The sequence below is a fragment of the Macaca nemestrina genome, chromosome 14, assembly GCF_043159975.1.
Source record: "Macaca nemestrina isolate mMacNem1 chromosome 14, mMacNem.hap1, whole genome shotgun sequence".
NCBI classification, from domain to species: domain Eukaryota; kingdom Metazoa; phylum Chordata; class Mammalia; order Primates; family Cercopithecidae; genus Macaca; species Macaca nemestrina.
Window position 1 is genome coordinate 111769305 of NC_092138.1, and position 25657 is coordinate 111794961.

General features: G+C 43.3%; 1 protein-coding gene and 1 pseudogene across 2 annotated transcripts in view; one reads left to right on the forward strand and one right to left on the reverse strand.

Annotated features, from left to right (window-relative positions):
• LOC105464039 (ABL proto-oncogene 1, non-receptor tyrosine kinase) overlaps nt 1-25657 on the forward strand; it is a 186385-nt gene that overhangs the window by 5803 nt on the left and 154925 nt on the right. The gene's annotated exons all lie outside the window — the stretch shown is intronic.
• Nucleotides 404-6159, reverse strand: LOC112423512 (large ribosomal subunit protein eL37 pseudogene; annotated as a pseudogene).

A 25657-nucleotide genomic window follows, 5' to 3' on the forward strand; every position in this document is an offset into this window, starting at 1 on the left:
GGAAGTTGAGACAGGAGAATTGCTTAAACCCGGGCGGTGGAGGTTGCAATGACCTGAGATTGTGCCACTGCACTCCCAGCCTGGGTGACGGAGTGAGACTCCATCTCAAAATAAATAAATAAGTAAAAATAAAAACTGAATTGATGGCAGTCTAACCTGTCACTTTTTTCAGATCCCTTTTTATGAAAGAATTTGCTTAAGTTGTGTCAAACCAATTTCTTTGGACCCTGGGTATTCTTTTTCTAAGGGAATACCATGTTATTTTGTGTTATTCAGAAATATACAGTGTTGGATTAGACATGGATCTGGAAGCCAAGAATAGCATTGGTGGTGGTTGTTGATGATGAATCTGAAAGAGTGGGCAGATGGCAACTTTTTGCCAGAATCATTCAGGGTCAAAGGGCTAGTCATATCTACAAGGGAAAAAAGGAAACCGTGTTATTAAATATTTCATGCACCATATGTTCCTTTCAAATTTCAGTGGCTTGACTAAGAAACTTCACTTTTGGGAGAGTTGGTAAAACAATTGAAAGCATTTAGTAGTCAACTTTTTCCTTAGTGTTTCCTTGTTTCTTCAACACACATTTATTGAGCACAGACTATGACAGGTAGTGTTCTGGTCACTGATGATATATATATTTGTAAACGAAACAATCCCTGCCCTCCTAGGACTTACATTCTAGTGGGAGGAGACACATCATAAATAAGTAAATAAAATACAGATTTGTTACTGATATGTGCGGAGGAGAAGAATAACATAGAGAAGGGGACAGGGAATGGGGTAGGAGGTGTAATTTTAGTTAGGGTGGCTAGAGAGGCCTGAGAGGGTGGCATTTGATTAAAGACCCGAAGGAGGAAGGTGAGCGGCAAGCCCTGTTGAAATATGTGAAAGCATTTCAGGCCCGAGGGAACCAGGATGCAGAGACCTGAGGCAGAGCTTGCTAGTTTCAAGGAGCAGCCTAGAGGCCACTGCAGTGGAGCAGAGAGCAAAAGGAGAGATGCAGGAGGTAAAATGGAGGGTGGGAAGAGAATGGCTGAAGGAGAGGGTGGCCTCATTGGCCATTTCAAGGATTTTGACTTTGATTCATGTGATGTGGGAAGGCCTTGGAGAATTTTCCAAGGGAGCTATACTATCTGATGTATGTTTTAATATTACATAGAATCTCTCTGGCTGCTATGATCTGAAGGAGAACAAGGGAGCAGGGATTCCACGGGGGCGTTGATTGCACGGAGCCAGATAAGGGTGATGATGCTTGGACCAAAGTGGTGGCACTGGATGGAGGGTCAGAACTGAGAAAATTTGCTCTCGGATTAGATGTGGGATATGGGGGTGTGAGAGGGGCCAAGTGTGACTCTCAGGTTTTTGAAGCGAATAACTGGGAGAATAGAGTTGCCTTTTATTAAAATGGAGGTCGAGGCTGCAGTGGTAAGCTGTGATTGCACCACTGCACTCCAGCCTGGGCAACAGAGCAAGACCCTGTCTAAAAAAATGTATATATATTTACTATCAGTTAAAACTACTTTATGCTTCTCAAAACTTTATTTAAAATAATAGAAACTTGATAAATCAACACTGTAGGCTGGGCGCTGTGGCTCATGCCTGTAATTCCAGCACTTTAGGAGGCCAGAGTGGGCGGATCACTTGAGGTCAGGAGTTCAAGACCACCCTGGCCAACATGGTGAAACCTCGTCTCTACTAAAAATACAAAAATAAGTCGGCATGGTGGCGCACACCTATAGTCCCACCTACATGGGAGGCTGAGGCAGGGGGATCACTTGAACCTGGGAAGCAGAGGTTGCAGTGAGCCAAGATCATGCCACCGCACTCCAGTGTGGGCGACAGAGCAAGACTCTGTCTTAAAAAAACAAAACCAACACTGTAATTCTCATTACTCTTAAAATTATACTGAGGCCAGGTGTGGTGGCTCATGCCTGTAATCCCAGCACCTTGGGAGGCCAAGGCAGATGGATCACTTGAGCCCAGGAATTCAAGACCAACCTGGGCAACATGGCGAAACCCCATCTCTACTAACAGTACAAAAAATTAACTGGGCGTGGTGGTACGCGCCTGTAATCCCAGCTACTCAAGTGGATGAAGTGGGAGAATCACCTGAGCCTGGGAAGCCAAGGCTGCAGTGAGTCGTAATGGTGCCATCGCACTCCAGTCTGGGTGACAGAGTGAGACCCTGTCTCAAAAAAAAAAAAAAAAGGAAAAATTATACTAAGTATCTGTATACATTAGAAGGTGGGAGGAAGTGCAATTATTGGATCCTATAGGCATTAAAGTTAAATTTGTCAGAATCTTTTTTTTTTTTTTTTTTTTTTTTTTGAGACAGAGTCTTGCTCTGTTGCCCAGAGTGGAATGCAGTGGCATGATCTCAGCTCACTGCAACCTCTACCTCCCGGGTTCAAGCAATTCTTCTTCCTACCTCAGCCTAATTTTTTGTGTTTTTAGTAGAGACGGAGTTTCACCCTATTAGCCAGGATGGTTTTAGTCTCGTGACCTCGTGATCCGCCTGGCTCGACCTCCCAGAGTGCTGGGATTTCAAGCGTGAGCCATGGCGCCTGGCCATCAGATTCTCAAAGAGGTTATTTGAACAGGCCGGGCGCAGTGGCTAACGCCCGTAATCCCAGCACTTTGGGAGTCCGAAGTGGGCAGATCACCTGAGGTCAGGAGTTCAAGACCAGCCTGACCAACATGGTGAAACCCCATCTCTACTAAAAATACAAAAATTAGCAGAGCTTGGTGGTTTGTGTCTGTAATCCCAGCTACCCAGGAGACCGAGGCAGGAGAATGGCTTGAACCTGGGAGGCGGAAATTGCAGTGAGCCAAGATCACACCACTGCACTCCAGCCTGAGCAATAGAGCGAGACTCCATCTCAAAAAAAAAAAAAGTTATTTGGAAAGATTATATCCATCTACTTAATGCTAGGGATTGGACTGTGGTACATAGGCTGTGAAAATGCAAAATTGGAGGTATGTACTTTGTTTTATTTTAGAGACGGGGTCTTACTTTGTCACCCAGACTGGAGTGTAGTGGCACAATCATAGCTCACTGCAGCCTTGAACTCCTGGGTTCCAGTGATCCTCCTGCGTTGGCCTCCCAAAGCAATGGGATCACGCATGTGAGCCACTGCACCTGGCCGTGTATGCACATTTTTTTATAGGCACACAATTGTTTCCAATAGTCTAATACATTTTGTATGGCCTTCTTATTTTTCATGAAACCTTACTGCCCATTTTAAGAAATTTGTAATGTAGAAGAAAACAGAAGTTTCAATTGTGGGGTAAGTAAAGAAAGATGATCAAAGATGATTTGACCAAAAGAGCTTTACTTCATTTAAATGAAGCATGTTGTCAAAAAAATAGAAGTGGGAGAAAATGTGAAATCATTTTGTGTCAGTTAAGGACATAACCGTGCTTGTGCTTCATATCTCCAAGTGTGAACACACTGATGTGTTGTGAAGTGTGTTGCAAATAGATGCATTTTTTGAGTGAGAGGGAGAGGGATGTATTAACATGATTTAGGCCGGGCGCGGTGGCTCAAGCCTGTAATCCCAGCGCTTTGGGAGGCTGAGACGGGCGGATCACGAGGTCAGGAGATCGAGACCATCCTGGCTAACACGGTGAAACCCCGTCTCTACTAAAAAATACAAAAAACTAGCCGGGCGAGGTGGTGGGTGCCTGTAGTCCCAGCTACTCCAGAGGCTGAGGCAGGAGAATAGCGTAAACCCGGGAGGCGGAGCTTGCAGTGAGCTGAGATCTGGCCACTGCACTCCAGCCCGGGCTACAGAGCAAGACTCCGTCTCAAAAAAAAAAAAAAAAAAAAACATGATTTAGCTGGGAATTAAACCCATAGGAATGTGTCAGGCATATTTTCTGACTGGGGGTAAAAAGATTAAAATGGTACTTATGATGGGCTTCGGCAAGAGGTGGTCTTCCGAAAGCCTTCTCTGCCCTGTGCCTCTGCGGTTCCCTGACTCCTTACTGTGTTCATCCCTGCCTTTTTGGTGGTTGTGCCTCTGATGTCACTCCCCTGTGTTCAGATCCTACCTGCTGGCCAGGTACAGTGGCTCACACTTACAATCTCAGCACTTTGGGAACCGAAGGTGGGACGATCCTCTGAGACCAGGAGTTTCAGAGAGCAGCCTGGGCAACATAGCAACACCCTATTACTACTAAAAATAAAAAAGTTAGCTAGGCATAATAGTGTCATGTGCTTGTCTAGCTACTTGGGAGGCTGAGGCAGAAGGATCACTTGAGTCCAGGAGTTCAAGGCTGCAGTGAACTGTGATCATATCATTGTATTCCAGCCTGTGTGATAAAGCAAGACCCTATCCCTTAAAAGTAAAAAACAAACAAACAAAAAAACCCCTATTTAACCTTTCAACACTCTCTTCCAGTCCCACCTCCCTTCTGAAACCATATTTTACATCTCTGGTCTTCATTAATTTTCTGTAACTTCTGCCCTTGTAACTCTTCTGCAACACAAATGAATGCGTAATCATATACTGCCCAGTAGTATTTCCTTAGTTTTATGTGAGTTTCATGGAAGAGAGTGTTGAAACGTAGGTAGGTTTGTTTTTTATTTTGTAACTTATTTTTAACTTTTTTTTTTTTTTTTTTTTTGAGATGGAGTCTCGCTCTGTCACCCAGGCTGGAGTGCAGTGGCACGATCTCGGCTCACGGGAAGCTCCACCTCCCGGCTTCATGCCATCTCCTGCCTCAGCCTCTGGAGTAGCTGGGACTGCAGGTGCCTGCCACCATGCCCAGCTAATTTTTTTTTTTTTTTTTTTTCCTGAGACTGAGTCTTGCTCTGTCACCCAGGCTGGAGTGCAGTGGCGCAATCTCAGCTCACTGCAAGCTCCGCCTCCCAGGTTCACGCCATTCTCCTGCCTTAGCCTCCCGAGTAGCTGGGACTACAGGCGCCCACCACCTTGCCCGGCTAATTTTTTGTATTTTTAGTAGAGATGGGGTTTCACCATGGTCTCGATCTCCTGACCTCGTGATCCGCCCGCCTGGGCCTCCCAAAGTGCTGGAATTACAGGCGTGAGCCACCGCGCCTGGCTAATTTTTGTATTTTTAGTAGAAACAGGGTTTCACTGTGTTAGCCGGGATGGTCTCGATCTCCTCACCTTGTGATCCGCCTGCCTCAGCCTCCCAAAGTGCTGGCATTACAGGCGTGAGCCACCGCGCCCAATCTTTTAAAAAAATTTTTAAGAGATAAGGTCTTGCTTTGTGGCCCAGGCTCGAGTACAATGATGTGATCACTGTTCACTGCATCCTCGAACTCCTCAAGTAAACTGCAAGCTTGTGAATGCAGGTTTCATCTCATTTTCTATTTCCCCAGCATAATGCCGAATACATGGGCTCTCCATAAAAAAAAATTCTTGATAAGAATTATATTAAATGGACTAAATAAGAAATTAAACTTTTTATTCACTTATAAGGAATGAAAGTTCTCAAATAGTTAACTTATTTTCTTATGTATCTGAGGACTTTTTATCTAGTTCTGGGGTTTCTTTGCCAGTGAATAAACTTATATATGTTTATTTTATTTATTTATTTTTGTACTTTTAAAAACCAGAACATTAATTGTGAGGCTACATTTATTGAAATTCTTGGCTGGGCTCGGTGGCTCATGCCTGTAATCCCAGCACTTTAGGAGGCCAAGCTGGGCGGATCACTTGAGCTGAGGAGTTTGAGACCAGCCTGGCCAACATGGTGAAAACCCATCTCTAAAAAATTAGCCAGGCATGATGACACACACCTGTGATCCCAACGACCTGGGATTGTGCCACTGCACTCCAGCCTGGGCGACAGAGCGAAACCCTGTCTTTAAAAAAAAAAAAAATGGCAATTCTTGAGATGAACTGGCTGCTGCAGCAGCTGCCCTCTTGGGTTTAGGTGTTAATCCTTTATGGAAATCCATGCCTGAATCTGTGGTGTACATTTTTTAGGTGCCTCGTTCGGCCAGTCCCAGTGGCCTTTAGTCTTTTAGCCTTGGCACTCCAGTCATACTTCCTCTTGTACTTGGTTGGGTAGCCACATTTGCCGCAGGTAGACTTTGGAAGGTGATAGGCCCTAGAGCCATAGTGGCAGCACAACGTGTACGTCATATTGCAACGCTTTTTAGATGATAAGGTTCCCTTTGTCATCTCCCCTCTGTGTTTATTTTTTTATTGTGGTAAAATATACACAAAAATTACCATTTTAACGTGTTTAGGTGTGTAATTCAGTGGCATTAAGTATATTCACAGGGACACAATCATCACCACTGTCCATTTTCAGAATTTTTTCATCATCCTAAGTAGAAACTCTATAACCATTAAAAAATAATATCCCATTTCCCTCTTTCCCCACCTCTTGGTAACCACTTTTATGCTTTTTCTCTCTATGAATTTGCTCATTCTAGGACTTCATATAGCTATAATAATACAATATTTGCCCTTTTGTGTCTGGCTTCTTTCACTTAGCATTTTTTTTTTTTTTTTTTGAGACGGAATTTCACTCTTATTGCCCAGGCTGGAGTGCAATGGTGCCATCTTGGCTCACTGCCACCTCCGCCTCCCAGGGTTCAAGCAGTTCTCCTGCCTCACCCTTCCAAGTAGCTAGGATTATAGGCATGTGCCACCACGTCCGGCTAATTTTGTATTTTTAGTAGAGACGGGATTTCTCCGTATTGGTCAGGCTGGTCTTGAACTCCTGACCTCAGGTGATCTGCCTGCGTTGGCCTCCCAAAGTACGGGGATTACAGGCATGAGCCACTGCGCCCAGCCTCACTTAGCATGTTTTAAAGGTGCGTCTGTTGTTGCATGTGTCGGAATTTCCTTCTTTTTTTTTTTTTTTTTTTTTTGTGACGGAGTCTCGCTCTATCGCCCAGGCTGGAGTGCAGTGGTGCAATCTCGGCTCACGGCTCCCGGCTTCATGCCATTCTTCCACCTCAGCCCCCCCAGCAGCTGGGACTGTAGGCACACGCCGCCACGCCAGGCTAATTTTTTGTATTTTTAGTAGAGACGGGATTTCACTGTGTTAGCCAGGATGGTCTCGATCTCCTGACCTTGTGAGCCACCCGCCTCGGCCTCCCAAAGTGCTGTGTGCACTATCACACCTGGCTAATTAAAATAAACATTTTTATAGAGACAGAGTCTTGCTATGGTGTCCAAGCTGGCCTTGAACTTCTGGGCTCAGGGGATACCCCTGCTTCAACCTCCCAAAGTATTAAGATTACAGGATTGAGCCCCCTTGTGCGACCTGATTTTTAAGCAATTAAAAAAATATATATAATATGCATACAGAAAGGGGCACAAATTGTAAATGTACAGCTTGATGCATGATCACAAAATGTATCCTCCGTGTTCCACTATCTTGCTCGAGAAGTAGAGAATTATGAGCACACCCCAGAAAGCCTTGTGCCCTCTTCCAGTTTCACTCCTGCCTTCCTCCTCCTCCCCAGAGTCTTACAGTTTAGCACCATCGATTAGTTTCCCCTGTTTTTGTTTGTAATATTCCCTTGTTATCCTTTTAATGTCTATAGGGTCTGTGGTGATACGCTTTTTCCGTTCCTCATATTCGTAATTTGTGTTTTTTCTCTCTTTCTCTGTCACACACACCTTTTCAGTTAGTTTTGCTGAAGGTTTACCAATTTTATTAATCTTTTCAAAAAAATTTAACTTTCTCAGTTGTTTTCCATTTTGTTGATTTCTGCTCTTTATTTTCTTTCTTTTACTTAAAATTTTTTTTGTTTGTTTTTAGAGATGGGGTCTCGCTATGTTGCCCAGGATGGTCTCAAACTCCTGGCTTCAAGCGATCCTCCTGCCTTGGCCTCCCAAGGCGCTGGGATTATAGCATGAGCCACTTGCACCCAGCCTACTTTGGGTTTAATTTGTTCCTTTTTTCTGGCTTCTTAAAGTAGAAATTTAGATTGATTCCAAACCTTGGTTGTCCAACATAAGCATTTAAAGCTGTGTATTTCCTCTAAACACTGTGTTAGCTCTGTCACATAAGTTTTCATGTGTCATTATCAAAGTGTTTGATTTCCAAATATTTGGGAATTCTAGATATCTTGGTTTCTAATTTAATTTCATTGTGGTCAGAGAACATCCTCTGTAAAATTTCAGTCTTCTGATATTTACTGAGACTAATTTTATGGCCCAGCATATAACCTGTCTTAGCGAATGTTCCATTTGTACTTCAAAAGAGTATGTGTTGTTGCGTGTAGTTTTCTTTTTTTTTTTTTTTTTTTTTTTGAGACAGAGTCTTGCTCTGTGCCCCAGGCTGGAGTGCAGTGGCGCGATCTCGGCTCACTGCAAGCTCCGCCCCCCCCGGGTTCACGCCATTCTCCTGCCTCAGCCTCCCGAGTAACTGGGACTACAGGCGCCCGCCACCTCGCCCGGCTAATTTTCTTGTATTTTTAGTAGAGACGGGGTTTCACCGTGTTAGCCAGGATGGTCTCGATCTCCTGACCTCGTGATCCGCCTGTCTCGGCCTCCCAAAGTGCTGGGATTACAGGCTTGAGCCACCGCGCCCGGCCTGCGTGTAGTTTTCTATAAATCAAGTTGTTTCATGCTTTTGTTTAACATCTTCTATATTCTTACTTTTTATTTTATTTTATTTTATTTTATTTTATTTTTTTTTTTTTTGAGACGGAGTTTCGCTCTGTCGCCCAGGCTGGAGTGCAGTGGCCGGATCTCAGCTCACTACAAGCTCCGCCTCCTGGGTTCACGCCATTCTCCTGCCTCAGCCTCCCGAGTAGCTGGGACTACAGGCGCCCGTCACCTCGCCCGGCTAATTTTTTGTATTTTTTAGTAGAGATGGGGTTTCACCGTGTTAGCCAGCATGGTCTCGATCTCCTGACCTCGTGATCCGCCCATCTCGGCCTCCCAAAGTGCTGGGATTACAGGCTTGAGCCACCGTGCCCGGCCTACTTTTTATTTTTTACATATTTCATCTATAGCTTTGCTGAAGTTTTTTGGGGGGCAGTATCTCTCTTTTTTACTGAGAGTGATGCTGAAGATCAACAGCTATAATGATATATTTGTTTATTTTTTCCTTTAATTCTATCACTTCTTTTAGTCTTAAAAGCATTTATTCGGCTGGGCGCAGTGGCTCACACCTGTAATCCCAGCACTTTGGGAGGCTGAGCGGGTGAATCACAAGGTCAGGAGTTCAAGACCAGCCTGGGCCAAGATGATGAAACCCTGCCTCTACTAAAAATGCAAAAATTAGCTGGGCGTGGTGGCAGGTGCCTGTAATCCCAGCTACTTGGGAGGCTGAGGCAGGAGAATCGCTTGAACCTGGCGGGTGGAGGTTGCAGTGAGCCGAGATAGTGCCATTGCACTCCAGCCTGGGCGACAGAGTGAGACTAAGCATTTATTAGAAAGCAGGAAAGACTGAAAAAGAACAAGAGAACTAAGCATGTAACTCAAGAAGCCAGAGAACCAAAGTAATCCCACAGTACACAGAAGAGAATAATAAAAATAAAAACAAATTAAGAATGGAAATGATCAATAAAACCAAAAGCTAACTTTGAAAAATAGTATTGATCTAGGCACACTTCTGGTAAGACTAATGAAGAAAAAGAAAAGGTACAATATTTAGAAAATAAACAATATTTAGACTGAAAATATAACTATAAATATTCTGTCAGTTTTTGCCTCTTGTTTTATTTGTTTTTTGGAGACAAGATCTCTGTCACTCAGGCTGGAGTGCAGTGGCAATCATAGCTCACTGCAACCTCCGTCTCCCAGGCTCAAACTCTTCTCCCACCTGAGCCTCCTGAGTAGCTGGGACTGTGGGCGTGCGCCACCACCTCCAGCTGATTTTTTTTTTTTTTGTAGAGATGGGGTTTCACCATGTTACCCAGGCTGGTCTTGAACTCCTGGGCTCAAGCAATCTGCCCTTCTAGGCCTCCCAAAGTGCCGGGATTACAGGTGTGAGCCACTGTGCCTGGCTGGTTTTGTTTTTTGTTTTTTTTTTTTTGAGACGGAGTCTCACTCTGTTGCCCAGGCCTGGAGTGCAGTGGAGTGATCTCTGCTCACTACAAGCTCCGCCTCCTGGGTTCACGCCATTCTCCTGCCTCAGCCTCCCAAGTAGGTGGGACTACAGGTGCCCACCATCATGCCCAGCTAATTTTTTTGTATTTTTTTTTTTAGTAGAGATGGGGTTTCACCGTGTTAGCCAGGATGGTCTCAATCTCCTGACCTGGTGATATGCCTGCCTCGGCCTCCTAAAGTGCTGGGATTATAGGCGTGAGCCACGGTGCCTGGCCTGTTTTTTTGTTTTTTTGTTTTTTTGTTTTTTGTTTTTTATAGTTTGTGTTTTTCTGCTAAGATTCACCATGTTTTCATTCATTAGGCCTATCTTTTCCTCTAGATCCTAGAAGGTATTTGTAATAAAGACCGTATCTGCTAATTTAAATATCTGAGTCATCTTGGGGTCTGTTTTTATTTATTGCTTTTTCTGCATATTGTAAGTCAGATTTTCCTGCATTTTTGCATGTTAAATAATTTTGATTGTATGCCAGACATGTGGGTGTTATATTGTAGGGATTCTCAAATCTCGTTATCTTTCTTTAAGTAAGTTTTCATTTTGTTTTGACAAATAGTTAGGTTACTGTAGTTACTTAAATTACTGTGAGTTATACTGGTTGTTAAGTTTGTTTGACCCTGCCAGGTTTGGTTTTATGCTTTGTTAGTATGGATTTATCCTCGGTCCAGACACCCGGCCCTTACAATAGAGGATACTCTTTAGACTTAATGATTGGCCTTTTTGGGATCAAAACAAAATGACAAGTGCTCAGCAAAGTCTCTCCACCCTGGATGAACTGGTACTTGAATGTTTTCCAGCACTGTGAAACCTCTGTGTCTGTGCAGTTCTCAGCCTCACAGCCACTGCTGTTTGCTAAACTTTATAGAATCTGGAAGCCATGGACCCATAGGATGCCTCCCACCATCTTCTGCCTACCTCTGTGTTCTGTTACCCCACCCCTGCCCTCATCTTCTCTCAGATTTCTTGCCATACAAATTCTACCTGCCTCAGCATCCTCAAATCCAAGTCTTTGCTTCCTCAGTTCACAGAAATGGCTGCTATCAGTTTAGGTTTCATCTCCCTGCACTGTGTTTGGGAAGGTGCCCCAGGCAGGAAGTTGGAGGCAACATGCAACTTACCTTACGTTTTTCTCTTTCCTCAAGGGTCACAGCCTATTGTCTAATGCCTGAAAACAGTCGTCTCAAATATTTTCTTCAGTCGTACAATTGCTTAGGACAAAAGGATGTCTAATACCACTTTTACTGCATTATGGACAGAAGCAGAAGTACAATTCTGCATATTCTTTTTTTTTTTTTTTGAGACAGAGTCTCACTCTGTCTCCCAGGCTGGAGTGCAGTGGCATGATCTCGGCTCACTGCAACCTCCGCCTCCTGGGTTCAAGAGATTCTCCTGCCTCAGCCTCCTGTGTAGCTGGGACTACAGGCATGCACCACCGTGCCAGGTTTTTTTTTTTTTTTTTTTTTGTATTTTTAATAGGGTTTCATCATGTTGGCCAGACGGGTCTTGAACTTCTGACCTCAAGTGATCCACCTGTCTCAGCCCCCCAAAGTGCTGGGATTATAGGCGTGAGCTACGGTGCCCCGCCAGACTTTTTTTTAATTTTTTTTTTGAGACGGAGTTTCGCCCTTGTTGCCCAGGCTGGAGTGCAATGGCGCAATCTTGGCTCACCTGCAACCTCCATCTCCTGGGTTCAAGTGATTCCCCTGCCTCAGCCTCCCCTTTAGCTAGGATTACGGGCATGTGCCACCATACGGAGCTCATTTTGTGTTTTTAGTAGAGATGGGGTTTCTCCATGTTGGTCAGGCTGGTCTCAAACTCCTGACCTCAGGTGATCTGCCTGCCTCAGCCTCCCAAAGTGCTGGGATTACAGGCATGAGCCACCACGCCCAGCCTCTGGCCAGACTTTTAAATGTGAGCCTTGCAGGTAGTTGTGCAGTATTATCTCCCAGCCTTAATTTGCCCTTCTTTGATGACTCATGAGGGTAAGCACTTTTTCATATGTTTACTGGCCATTTGGAATATCTGTGTATCTCTTGCTAGTTCACCTCTTTTGTCCGTTTTTCTATTTATGTTTGTTCCTCATTGGTTTTTAGGAGTTATTTATATATTCTCTCCTTTTTTTTCTTCTTTCTTTGAGGCAGAGTGTCATTCTGTTGCCCAGGCTGGAGTGCAGTGGCATAGTCTCAGCTCACTGCAACCTTGACCTCCTGGGCTCAAGCAGTCCTCCAACTTCATCCTCCTGTGTAGCTGGGACTGTAGGTGTGCGCCACCACTTCTGGTTAATTTTGGTATTTTTTTGTAGAGTTGGGGTTTTACCGTGTCACCCAGGCTGGTCTCGAACTCCTGAGCTCAAACCATCGGCCCACCTTGGCCTCCCAAAGTGCTGGGATTATAGGCATGAGCTGCTACCCTGTGCCTACCCTGTGTTCTCTCAATACAGGTCCTTCATTGAATGTATTTATTATGACTATCTTCTTACACTTTGTGGTTCGCCTTTTCACTCTATTTATATAGTTATAGCCTTTGTGCTTTTTCACTCTCTTTTTTTTTTTTTTTTTTTTGAGACGGGGTCTTGCTGTGTCACTCAGGCTGGATTACAGTGGTGGGATCTCGGCTCACTGCAACCTCCGCCTCCCGGGTTCAAGAGATTCTCCTGCCTCAGTCCCCTGAGTAGCTGGGATTACAGGTGCCCGCCACCACGCCCAGCTAGCTTTTGTATTTTTAGTAGAGAAGGGGTTTCACCATGTTGGCCAGGCTGGTTTTGAACTCCTAACCTCAGGTGATTCGCCCACCTTGGCCTCCCAAAATGCTGGGATTACAGACATGAGCCACTGCGCCGGGCCGCTTTCTCACTCTCTTAGTGGTGTCTTTGATAAATCTTAATTTTGACTTAGTCTAATTTAATCTTTTATGGTTAGTACTTTTTTTGTGGTCTGTGTAAGAAATCTTTGTGTCTACCCTAAGGTCACAAAGAAGTTTCACTCTTTTACATCTTATGTTTATAGTTCGCCTGGAATTGTTTTTTCTGTGATGGGTGAAGGTTCATTTTTTCCTTCATATTGACCTAGCTCTTTAATTGAAAAGAACATCTGCTGCTGTGTAAATCAGGTATACATGTAGGTGTAGATCTGCCGGGGAAGTCCTTACTGTTAATTTGTTGCCTTTGTCTGTCCTTGCACCAGTATTACAATGTATTACTGAGCTTTAAAATCAATTTTAATGCCTGGTAGAATAGGCCTCCTATTTTGTTCTTCAATATTGTCTTGGCTTGCTCCTTTGTATTCCATATACATTTTAGAGTGGGTTTTATCAGCTTCCATACCCAATCAGAAATACCCTTCAGGATTTTCTTCTCTGATTGCACTAAATCTATAGGTTTCTTTGATCCTAGAAATGAATAATAGAATATAAAAAATTCTTACTGATGAAAGAATGCCATTTCGGGAGACTTTTTTTTTTTTTTTTTCTGTTAATGATAAAGGCTAAATGATTGCTGTCAACTGTTTCAGATTTTCAACTTTCAAAATACCTGCTGCTGCTTTCCAATTCGCCTTTCTCTGTTCTTTTTTTTTTTTTTTTTTTTGAGACGGAGTCTCGCTCTGTCGCCCAGGCTGGAGTGCAGTGGCCGGATCTCAGCTCACTGCAAGCTCCGCCTCCCGGGTTCACGCCATTCTCCTGCCTCAGCCTCCCGAGTAGCTGGGACTACAGGCGCCCGCCACCTCGCCCGGCTAGTTTTTTGTATTTCTTAATAGAGACGGGGTTTCACCGTGTTAGCCAGGATGGTTTCGATCTCCTGACCTCGTGATCCGCCCGTCTCGGCCTCCCAGAGTGCTGGGATTACAGGCTTGAGCCACCGCGCCCGGCCTGTTTTTTTTTTTTTTTTCCCCAATTGTTCTTTGACACTCAGTACTTGTCCGTTGATAGTGGAGACCATGTTTATACATTTTTATGGATCGAACAGTATTTTTTTTTTAACAGACTAGCTACTCAGTGAATACGCAGTTGAATCTATTTGTTTGGCAGGTTCAGGCGTTGAACGAGTACTCGGTGCCTGTTCTGTATCAGGTACTGTGTCAGTCTGGTGTAATAGAGCCAGGAACAACATAGCCAACAAAAGGCTCTTTGTGTTAATTTATATTCCTGAGGACCACCATTGGCCATCTGCTTGGAAGAATGGTTATGGCTTGAATAAACAGTGTAGAGTGGGTCCAGGGAACCGGCTGAGGGAAGGGGACATTTACTCAACCTGATCTTCTTTGTTAAGCAGTAGAGAGACCCCTGGTGGAGCTAGCAGTGCCCTTTATCTATAATAGCTTGGTTTTCATCTTTTTTTATGTCAGTGGCTGCTTGTGACCTCTCCCCAAATCTGGTGGACTAATTTTCTCTGTGTATTTAATTTTTCTCCTGGAAGTGACTAACAGCTGCTTCTTAAGTCCTCATTCCTTTCTCCAGGTTTCCGATGCTGCCATAATTTGTTCTGTCCACTTGGGATGCTGCTGTAGTGGGAATATTGTTCCTGTTACCATCTTAAGGTTACGAACCTTTTCCCCAGCTTGTGGTCAAATCCCAGGGGTCTGATGGATCCCACTCATTTTAGGATGTGTTATGCGAAGCTAACATTACAGGCACAGGTGTTGTGTGTGTGTGTGTGTGTGTGTGTGTGTTTTTTTTTTTTTTTACTGTGTCCATCTGTTCTTAGAGGAGCAAAGGCTAGCATGATCTTTAAACTCCTCCTTTAAGAGTACTGAATTTCTGCCAGGAGCGTGAGTGACTTGTTCCTCAAGTGTCACTAGGTTAATTGGTATTAGCAATGAGGGATGAAATTGGGAAATCTTAAAAAGTAGAGAATTCCTTCAGATTTCATTCTTGAGAGGTAGAAAACAAGAAATAGAGAAATAGAATTGCTAAACAGAGAAGGGGAGTGTTTTTTAATAGAGATATTTTTATATGAGAATAAGAGGATGGAGCCGTAATCTGAGGATGCCTGTCTTGGTTGCTCTTTGGCTTAGTTGGGTCTTGGGTTGGTTTACTTCCTGTACAGATCATGAGTTACTAGGGGCTGAATTTACAGTAATATCTAAACTGATTGGAACCTTCACTTGAATAGAGTTTAGTTTTGGCATATTCACTTTTAGAGAAAGGAAGGCAGCCAACCCAGTATGAAGAGTTTAGTCAAAACAAACAGATCCCAGATTTGCCCTGGTAGTGAATAGATTCAGCATAAATGTTTGCAGTTTCTACTTCTTCAGTATCATATAGTAATTTATTGTTTTATTGATGATTCTGCAGCATCCTAGGTTGCAAAGAGTGTCTCTTGTGGATGTGTAAAGTTAAAAAAATTTTCTTTTCTTGTAGCAGGGTCTCAGTATTGCTCAGGATGATCTTGAATTCCTGGGCTTAGGTGATTCTCCTGCCTCTGCCTCCCAGGTAGCTGTGAGTACAGGCATGCACCACTGTGCCTGGCTGTAAAGCACTTTCATATACTTTTTTGGGGAGGTCTATGGTATAGGTAGGATAGTCATTATTCCTTCCTTTCAGTAGGAAAACTTGTGCTTCAGGGTAGTAGTGTTTTTAGGGTTACATTGCTGAATAGTTTTAGAACTGTGGTTGAAATCAAGTGTCTCTTGACAGCTTGAGTGTTTTTCAGTTGGAAACATGACTTTTTGAAGATAGACTGTATCAAAAAGTGAAAACATTACTTTTTGAAGATGCAGTTTGGAAACGTTTGCATCATTGAAATGAGTGGGGTCTAGTTTTAGAATTTAATCAAAGTTTTAATTTTTTCACAATTTTGAGGTTTTTAATACTCAATTGAGTATTCTTATTCTTTTTTTTTTTTTTTTTTTTTTTTTTTTTTTTTTTTGAGACAGAGTCTCACTGTGTCACCCAGGCTGGAGTGCAGTGGAATGATCTTGGCTCACTTCAATCTCTGTCTGCCAGGTTCGAGCAATTCTCCTGCCTCAGCCTCCTGAGTAATGGGATCACAGGCGTATGCCACCAAGCCTGGCTAATTTTTGTATTTTTAGTAGAAACAGAGTTTAGCCATATTGGCTATGTTGGTCTTGAACTCCTGGCCTCAAGTGATCTACCCGCCTCAACCTCCCAAAGTGCTGCGATTACAGGTGTGAGCCACTGCGCCCAGCCTCTATTGAATATTCTTACCCTTTGGTAGTTGGGTGTTTTGGTGTGTAACAAACATACTTTATGTATGCTCTTATGATTTATAATTTTATACTGTTATGAAATTTTATAATTATAAAATTATTTATAATTTTAAAAAATCTATATATTGTCCTACAAGCTTTGTGGCAGTTTTAAGATTTATTTTAAAATTAAATTGAACATTTTTTTGTTTTGTTTTTTTGAGATACAGCCTTGCTCTGTTGCCCAGGCTAGAGTGCAATGGCGCGATCTCGGCTTACCGCAACCTCTGCCACCTGGGTTCAAGCGGTTCTCCTGCCTCAGCCATTCGAGTAGGTGGGATTACAGGCATCCAACACCACATCTGGCTAGGTTTTGTATTTTTAGTAGAGACCGGGTTTCACCATGTTGGCCAGGCTGGTTTTGAACTCCTGACCTCAGGTGATCCGCCTGTCTTGGCCTCCCAAGGTGCTGGGATTACAGGTGTGAGTCACTGTGCTCGGCCTAAATTGAACACTTTTGAATAGATAATACATTTTCTAATTTAAACTACAAAACTACAGTACAAATGTGCATTTTCCGAAGCTTGTTTACATCTCTGCCACTCTATCCTTTTCCTTCTCCTACTCCTCTGGAAAGCATTTTTTGTATATATATATATTTTTTATCCTTCCAGTGCTCTTTTTTGCAAATACAAGCAAATATATATTTATTACACAAAAGATAGCATACAGTGTATACTGTTCTGTACCTTCTTTTTTGTTTTTCCCTTAATAGATCCTCAGAATCTCCCCATATTGGAATATGTATATCTTCCTTCTTTTTATGGCTGCATTGAATTCCACTATCTTAGAAGTATCATTGGTTTTCCAACCAGCTCCCTTTCTGGAGTTTTGGAGTGTTTGCAGTCTTTAGCTATTATAAACAGTGCTTCAGGGATAACCTTATAGCTGTGGGAGAGATTCCTAAAAGTCAGGGCACTGGGCTAAAGGATACCTGCATTTGTCATTTCTGTTAGCAGATGGATTCTACTTAGTAGGTAGCTACCATTTTGTGTATGTCTGTGTGTATATATATGTATATGTATATGTGTGTGTGCACGCATATATATATATATATATATATTTTTTTTTTTTTTAAGAAGGGTCTGGCTCTGTTACATAGGCTGGAGTGTAGTGGCATGACCTCGGCTCACTGTGGCCTCAGTCCTCAGGGCTTAAGTGATACTCCTGCCTCAGCCTCTCTAGTAGCTGGAATTATAGATGTATGCCACTATGCCTGGCTGTTTATTGTATTTTTTGTAGAGATGGGGTTTTGCCATGTTGTCCAGGCTGGTCTTAAACTCCTGGATTTAAGTGCTTCCTCGGCCTTCCAGAGTGCTGGGATAATAAGCATGAGCCACCACACCTGGCCTGTGTTAATATAGCGTAATAGAGATCTATATTGGTAGATATTTCCACATTTTCTTCCATAGACATTATTCTAGTTTACAGTCCCACCGCTGGTGATACAGAGGGTGCCTTCATCCCCACAGCCTAGCTAAGGGAGTGTATTGTCAAACTTTGGGACTTTTTCCAATCTGATATGTGAGAAATAGTATTTTAGTATGGTTTTAAATGGTAGCTTCCCTGTGAGCGCGGTTGAACATTCTTTTTTGTTGTTGTTTTTTGAGACGGAGTTTCGCTCTTATTGCCCGGGCTGGAGTGCAGTGGTGTGATCTCAGCCCACCACAATCTCAGCCTCCCGGGTTCAAGCAATTCTTCTGCCTCAGCCTCCCAAGTAGCTGGGATTACAGGCATGCGCCACCACACCTGGCTAATTTTGTATTTTTAGTAGAGACGGGGTTTCTCCATGTTGGCCAGGCTGGTCTCAAACTCCCGACCTCGGGTGATCCACCCACCTCAGCCTCCCAAAGTGCTGGGATTACACGTGTGAGCCACTGTGCCTGACCAGTTGAATGTTTTTAACGTGTTTAAGGGAGACATATACTTATCTTTCTGTGAACCATCTCACCAGGTTCTTTGTGTGCTAGATATTTAAACAGGAAACTATGTAGGGCCTAGTTGGTTGCCTACATAGAATCCACTACCCTGTCTATGCCCCTTCACTGCCCAAGCATGTCACAAGGAGCTGCCCTATCCCCAGCTCCAGAGGGCCTGCTGAGTAGGTACTTTTCAGCCCTGCTTGTATAATAGAATCTCCTCAGGAGCTTGAAAAGACTGTTTCCAGGTCTACCCCCAGGGATCAATTTAATTGGTCTGGGGAGAGGACTGAATATCAGTTTTTTGTTTTTAGTTTTTTAATAAGGAGAGACTTTATTGAAAAGGATTTTTCTTTTTTTTTGAGATGGAGTCTCGCTCTGTCACCCAGGCTGGAGTGCAGTGGCACCATCTCTGCTCACTGCAAGCTCCGCCTCCCGGGTTCACGCCCTTCTCCTGCCTCAGCCTCCCGAGTAGCTGGGACTACAGGCGCCGCCACCACGCCCGGCTAGTTTTAAAAATTTTTAATAGAGACGGGGTTTCACCATGTTAGCCAGGATGGTCTCAATCTCCTGACCTCATGATCCGCTCACCTCGGCCTCCCAAAGTGCTGGGATTACAGGCGTGAGCCACCGCGCCCGGCCCGAAAAGGACTTTTCAAGGGGGAGAAAGGACTGTTGAAATAGAGAAGACACTCTGACCATAAGGAGGTGTGCAAGCATCTTCTTTTTCAAAAAATGTTTTCCATTTTAAAAGTCTTTAAAATTTTTATTTTATTTATTTATTTATTTTGAGATGAAGTCTCACTTGGTCTCCCAGGCTGGAGTGCAGTGGCATCATCTCAGCTCACTGCAATCTCTGCCTCTGGAGTTCAAGTGATTCTCCTGCCTCAGCCTCCCAAGTAGCTGGGACTACAGGTGTATGCCACCACACCCAGCTAATTTTTGTATTTTTTGTAGAGACGGGGTTTCACCATGTTGGCCAGGCTGGTGTTGAACTCCTGACCTGAGATGATCCACCTGCCTCAGCCTCCCAAAGTGCTGATATTACAGGTGTGAGCCACCGCTCCCAGCCACCTGGACATATTTAAAGAACCCAGTACCTCAGGTTTAAGGAGCTTTTATGTTTGGTCTAGACTATGTTTCAGGGAAGCCACAAGGCAGAGTTTAAAGCCTGCTGAGCACCAAGCTGGTTCTTGGTGCTAGCATGACTGAGACTAGTGAAAAAGTCATGTTGAGGCATTCGCTCAGTTCCAGTGTCTTCCTTTACATCTGCTTGTGCCTACTGTTTGCCGCCTTTGCCAGTGTATTAAAACAGCCTCTGTCTCAAAACAGTGTCTTTTTTTTTTTTTTTTTTTTTTTTTTTTGAGACGGAGTCTCACTCTGTTGCCAGAGTACAGTGGCGCAATCTCGGCTCACTGCAACCTCCACCTCCCAGGTTCAAGAGATTCTCCTGCCTCAGCCTACTGAGTAGCTGGGATTACAGACGTGTGCCACCACACCCAGCTAATTTTTTGCATTTTTAGTAGAGATGAGATTTCACCATATTGGTCAGGCTGGTGTCAAATTCCTGACCTCGTGATCTGCCCGCCTCCGCCTCCCAAAGTGCTGGGATTACAGGCATGAGCCACTGCAGTGTCCTTTCTTGAGGAATGGTGGTCTGTTAGGAGGAAAGCAAAAAGATAAGACCCAAGGCAAAGGAAATCGTAGTCTCAATGCAAAGATACAATCAGAACATTGCATAAGGGGGAAAGAAATGTCATGCTAGTGTTTGTATTTTAATTTCCTTTCCTTATTTAGACGAATAGTAATAACAAGTAACTTGGGTTGAATGCTTTACTAAGTTCCAGGCAGTAGTCGAATAACTTTTGCTATTTAATATTCAGAACAATAGGGAAGAAATGAAAAGTAAGAACTTACTAGCACATCCAAAGTGTTTATATTTCTTGAAAAGCTCATTAGACGTGGTTGGTGGAATGAGACAGTTTGTGTGCATGAACAAGAATACGCAAAAATATTAAAACATGATATGAGAGATGGTAATATAGCATGTCCCCAGATAATGGCCTTGTGTTCACTGTTGTTTCATTATCATGTTGATGAGGAAAAAAAAAAAATCAGTTCCCTACTGGAGCTCCTGTCTGTTTGGAATTTACACATTCTTCCATGTCCTTGTGGAACTTAACTCTTGTTTATATCAATTACCTTGCTGATTGATGGACCAATCATGGAAAATTGGTATTGTTATATGTCATTTTGCTCAAAGCCCCAGTTTCCAAGAACCTATCATGACATTAAGTGAGAACTTACTGTAGTTACTCCCTCCTCATTCAAAACAAAATTATTGTTTAGTGAATATAATATAAGGAGAAAAAATTTTTTCCCTCATGTGTATCCTTCTGTGTGATAGGTGTCTTTTTCTTTTGAGACAGGGCCTTGCCCTGTCCCTCAGGCTGGAGTGCAGTGGCACAATCTTGATTCACTGCAACCTCCACCTCCCTCATTCAAACAATTCTCCTGTCTCAGCCTCCTGAGTAGCTGGGACTACAGGTGCGTGGCAGCATGCCTGGCTAATTTTTGTATTCTTTTTAGTAGAGACGTGGTTTCACTATGTTGGCCAGTCTGGTCTTGGACTCCTGACCTCAAGTGATCCACCTGCCTCAGCCTCCAAAGTGCTGGGATTACAGGCATGAAACACTGTGCCTGGCCCGATAAGTATCTTTTTAGGCAAGCAGTGCTTATGTTGTTTGTTAGTGGTAAGCTGCCTTTGTAGCTCTTGTGTTACCTTGACTGACACATGATGTGATGTTTAGTTAGTAGCATCCTCAGCACTGTCTTATTCACAGTCATTGTCAATGTAAATGCATAGTGCTTCCCGATTTTTTTTTTTTTTTGAAGGCTTTTAAAAAAAGTTTAATTGAGATATGGTTACAATGGAGAAAAGCCTTCAGGAAATATAAAAATAAAAAAATTTTTAAGCTTTATTATAAAAACAACACACATTTTTGTAAATTATTCAATCAAGGAAAATTGATTCAGAAAGCCATTTGAATTCAATCAGCGTGATCAATGATAGTTTAACCCCTATTCGAATGAAAATTAATCCTCTCCTAGTCAAAGTAAGGAAGATGTAGGTACCCTAAGACCATTTTCAGGGTGCATTTGGGTTATATTACTTCCACATCAGGAACTGCTAATTACTGTATGGATTTTATAAGTTGATCCAACCGTGGTATGACTTCTGTGGGTGCTGGTAAGTCCACATTGCTTTGTAATAATGTATAATCATGGCTTGGTGCAGTGGCTCATGCTGCAATTTCAGCAGTTTGGGAGGCTGAGGTGAGAAGATTGCTTGAGCCCAGGAGTTTGAGACCAGCCTCTAACATAGGGAGACCTCAACATAGGGAGACCCCCATCTCTACAGAAAATAAAAAATAACAATAAAAAATGTGTAATCACAGTATTAAAGTGAATCAGAAGAGTTACTAAGTTATGATCCTTTAATTGAATCAAAGTTTTTTGTTTAAATTGGCTTGCTGAGGAGTGTCCAGTAAATTAATAATGAATTTTGTAATTAATATTATGTTAATATTAATTGTTGTTTTAATCAGGTTACTGCCCTGCATGCCAACTTCCACTGAAGTGGGAATGTTTCACAGTGACTCAGTGGCCAATTAGCAATGCTCAGATTCGCCATTTATTGAGAGATTGACATACACACAATCAATCAATTAAACATTCACAATGTGGTTATTAAAGGCACTAATTAGGGGGACAATAAACCACAGGGCTGGCTCAGAAGTTCGGAGCACTGATGGACCCTCAAGTGGGTTGGAAGTCCCTTGGATGCTGGTAAGTGAGGAGTGGCTGTTCCTCTCCAAGAGAGCCCCTGGGCAGCAATTGTCATGCTAGGAGGAGGCCTCAGAGTTCTCATGGACCAAGATTCCAAAAGTGCCCCAGACATCATCAGCTCCTTGCTGTGTGTATGATTCTCCACAGGTCTGCCCAGTGTCATGGTCTCAGTCAGCTCTTCACTCCATTTTCCATTGGTGGTGGTCCTATGACACAGCAGGTGTTGTTATCTCACCACCTTATTCTGTTAGACATACGTTTATCACTTTGAAGAAAAACAATTTTACTGCGATCTCAGTTGCCAGTCTAGTACACATGTGCTTATCATTGTTTGTTTGCTTTTCTTTTGAGACAAGGTCTTGCTCTGTCACCCAGGCTGAATTGCAGTGGCACGATCATGGCTCACTTCAGCCCCTAACTCCTAGGCTCAAGGGATCCTCCCACCTCAGTCACTTGAGTAGGTGGGACTACAGGTGTGCACCACCCCACACTCAATTTTTTTTTTTTTCTGTAGAGAAGGGTCTCACTATGTTGAACTCCTGGTGGCCTCAAGGGATCCTCCCACCTCGGCCTTGCAAAGTATTGGAATTACAGGTGTGAGCCACTGCACCTGGCCTTTGCTTATCACTGTGAGGGGTAAACAGTTGCACGGTGGGCTTAATGCTACCTAACACGAGTGACTCCATGTTGAGACAGTTCCGTGTTGAGACAGTGGATCACAAATGATTATTACATAGCAATGAACGGCCACAGGTACATAGGCTAAGGCGCAACATCCCTGCTCCTGGGTTATCCTTTAGTCAAAGGGCTGGAAGGGTCCTGGAGGTTTGCCACTTCTCCGTGTTGAGGTACAGAGTTCCTAGACTAAGGGACTGGCTGCATTGTTATGTGTGAGTGCTAGTCATGGCTACCTGCTACAGCAGACCCATGGTCGAGGGAGAGGAGCAGGAATACCAGTTACCATGCTGGAATAACAGTTACCATACTGGTGTACCAGTTACTTACCATGCTGGAGTAACAGTTACTGCATTGATATACCAGTTACCATGCCAGAGTGACTGGTTTTTACCAAGGTCTTGGTTTTGACCGAGACCTTTGGGTTGTACAGAAAGGGTGAGACCATGCCTGTCCTCAGGCTTTTCCAATCTAGTATAGAGAAAAACAGGAGCAAGATAAGAACAATGTACTGAAAAGGAAGTTGGATGAGGGCCTGGAAAAAGGGGTGAAGTGAGCTGGTTGGGATTGGTGAGTGCTACAGCTCCCTGCCCGTTGACAAATCAGTGCCGTGGTGGCTGTGGTGTCCCTGGCCCAGACCCTCTCAGGCAGGGCCTGGGTGCCCTTTACAGAGCAGTTGTGAAGAGAAAGGAACCTAGCCATGTGACCTTTTGTTCCACAGACCTAGTCCTTTGCTGTGGTGCGAGACTCAGTCGTCAGCCCACTGAGTCATGTATGTTCTCTGGTTGCCCCTGGTTTTGGCTGAACTCAAAGGGTGGCTATTTGTGAGTATTGGTACTTTTTGCCACTTGTGTGCCCTAACTGTGGTGGATGCCATTTTGGGGATTATGCTCAGCAGTGAGTTACATAAGATGCACACGTAGCTTTTCGGTGATTAATCCAGGACAATGCCTTTACTGACATACTTCTGAGATGTACTGATGATGACTACATTTAAAGCTTTTTCTCCATTGGCTAGCAGTTGAGACCCATTTCAACAAAAGCACTTCCATCTCTCCTGAAGTGCATTGGGAAAACTAGAGGGCATTACTAGATTTACAGATGATGGGCTGTGCTTTAATAACCCATCTTAGCCAGACGCCAGGTTTCGTCATATATTCCGTACCTGTTATTGCTGCCATTGAGGACTTTCTCTGTGTTAGGCACTATGTAGTTTTCTTGACTTTTTTTTTTTTAAAGTTACCAAATTATGCTTTTGGTAACTTTGGTAATTTGGTAAACTTGGTAATTTGGTAAATTTGGTAATAAAGAGCCTTTATTCTAAAGTGCAAATCTAAGTTTGGGGTTCAGTAGCTCAAAAATCTCTGGTGGTTCCCATTATATAGAGTAACAGTCTTCATTTTAAAAAAGGTCATGTACCCTTATTAGAATTTTGTGAGCAAAGAAACAAATATGTGTGTATCATATATATTTTTATATGTATATCAGATGTATGTACATTACTATATGCTATTAAGATACTTTATATTATATAATATATACTCTATATTATAATACTGTATATTATAAAGCATTCATAAAATGAAAATGAAGAAGATGAAACAAATTGCATTGCAAATATTTAAAACTTTTAAAAATGTGTTAGTGGTAGAAAATTTTTTTGTTTCTAAAAAATTATTAATGAGCAATAGGACTGAATTTGCTTCACCTTTTTTTTTAAATCTTGATTTAGCATTTGTCATACAGCTATTTTAACATCTTACGCTAAAGTTTATTATTATTTTTTTTTTTTTGGAGACAGAGTTTTGCTCTTGTCGCCCAGGCTGGAGTGCAGTGGCGCGATATCGGCTCATTGCAATCTCCATCTCCTGGGTTCAAGCGATTCTCCTGCCACAGCCTCCCAAGTAGCTGGGATTACAGGCATGTACCACCATGCCTAGTTAATTTTTGTATTTTTAGTAGAGATGGGGTTTCGCCATGTTAGCCAGGCTGGTCTTGAACTCGTGACCTCAGGCGATCCACCCGTCTCGGCCTCCCAAAGAGCTGGGATTACAGGTGTGAGCCACCGCACCCAGCCTAGTTTATTCTTTTACGGTGCTTAGGGCAGGTAGCCTCTAAGATGACCCCCAGTGATTCCCCACCTCCTGGTATTCCTGGCTCTTTTGCAAGTGTCAATTCTAATTTGGTCATAAGGTCTCTCTCTTGAGAGTGGCTATAGATTCTAGCCCTGCCCAGGAAAATAAGTTAGGTTCGAATGTGTTGGTCAGGTGAGACACAGGGCAGCACAGCAAGACACATGAAATAAAAGAAGTATTTTTATTACTTACTGATCCCAGAGAGGAGAGAGAGAGAGCCCTGGGCCAAAACCTTTATTGGGAGTCCAGGGAGTTTCCCAAGTGGGTTTCCTAGGGCTACTATGTTACCCAAGCTGATAGTTCTAATTGGTGGGTTTAAAGGGAGCGGGCACAAGCTCTGTGGGGGTCACGCTGTGAATGAGACATGGTCACTGTAGCATATTCATCTAGTACTTGTGGGGTTGGGGAACAAGAGGGGTGAGCCACATGGGTCGTATGTAGCTGTCCTGTAAAGAGGTAGGGGAGGTGGCCGTCAAGAGGCATGGTGTTAGGCAGATGTCTGGAGTGACCACATTGAGGGATTGGGAGGGGGTGTGTTTCTATGCTCCCTTAAGGATAGTTTTGAAAACAACATGCTTGCTGCATACAAATATTGGAACATTTTATCTTTAAAACAAATTTTAGTACTGGTAACATTTATTAACTTTTTTTTTCTGTTCCCTGATTTGCTACCCAGCTTTTACATCAAAGCTCCTATCACAACCCTTCTTGTTTTTTTCTTCTTTTCCCTGAGACGGGCTCTCGCTGTTTCGCTAGGCTGGAGTGCAGTGGCCACAATCTCGGCTCGCTGCACCCTTCGCCTCCCAGGTTCAAGAGATTCTCCTG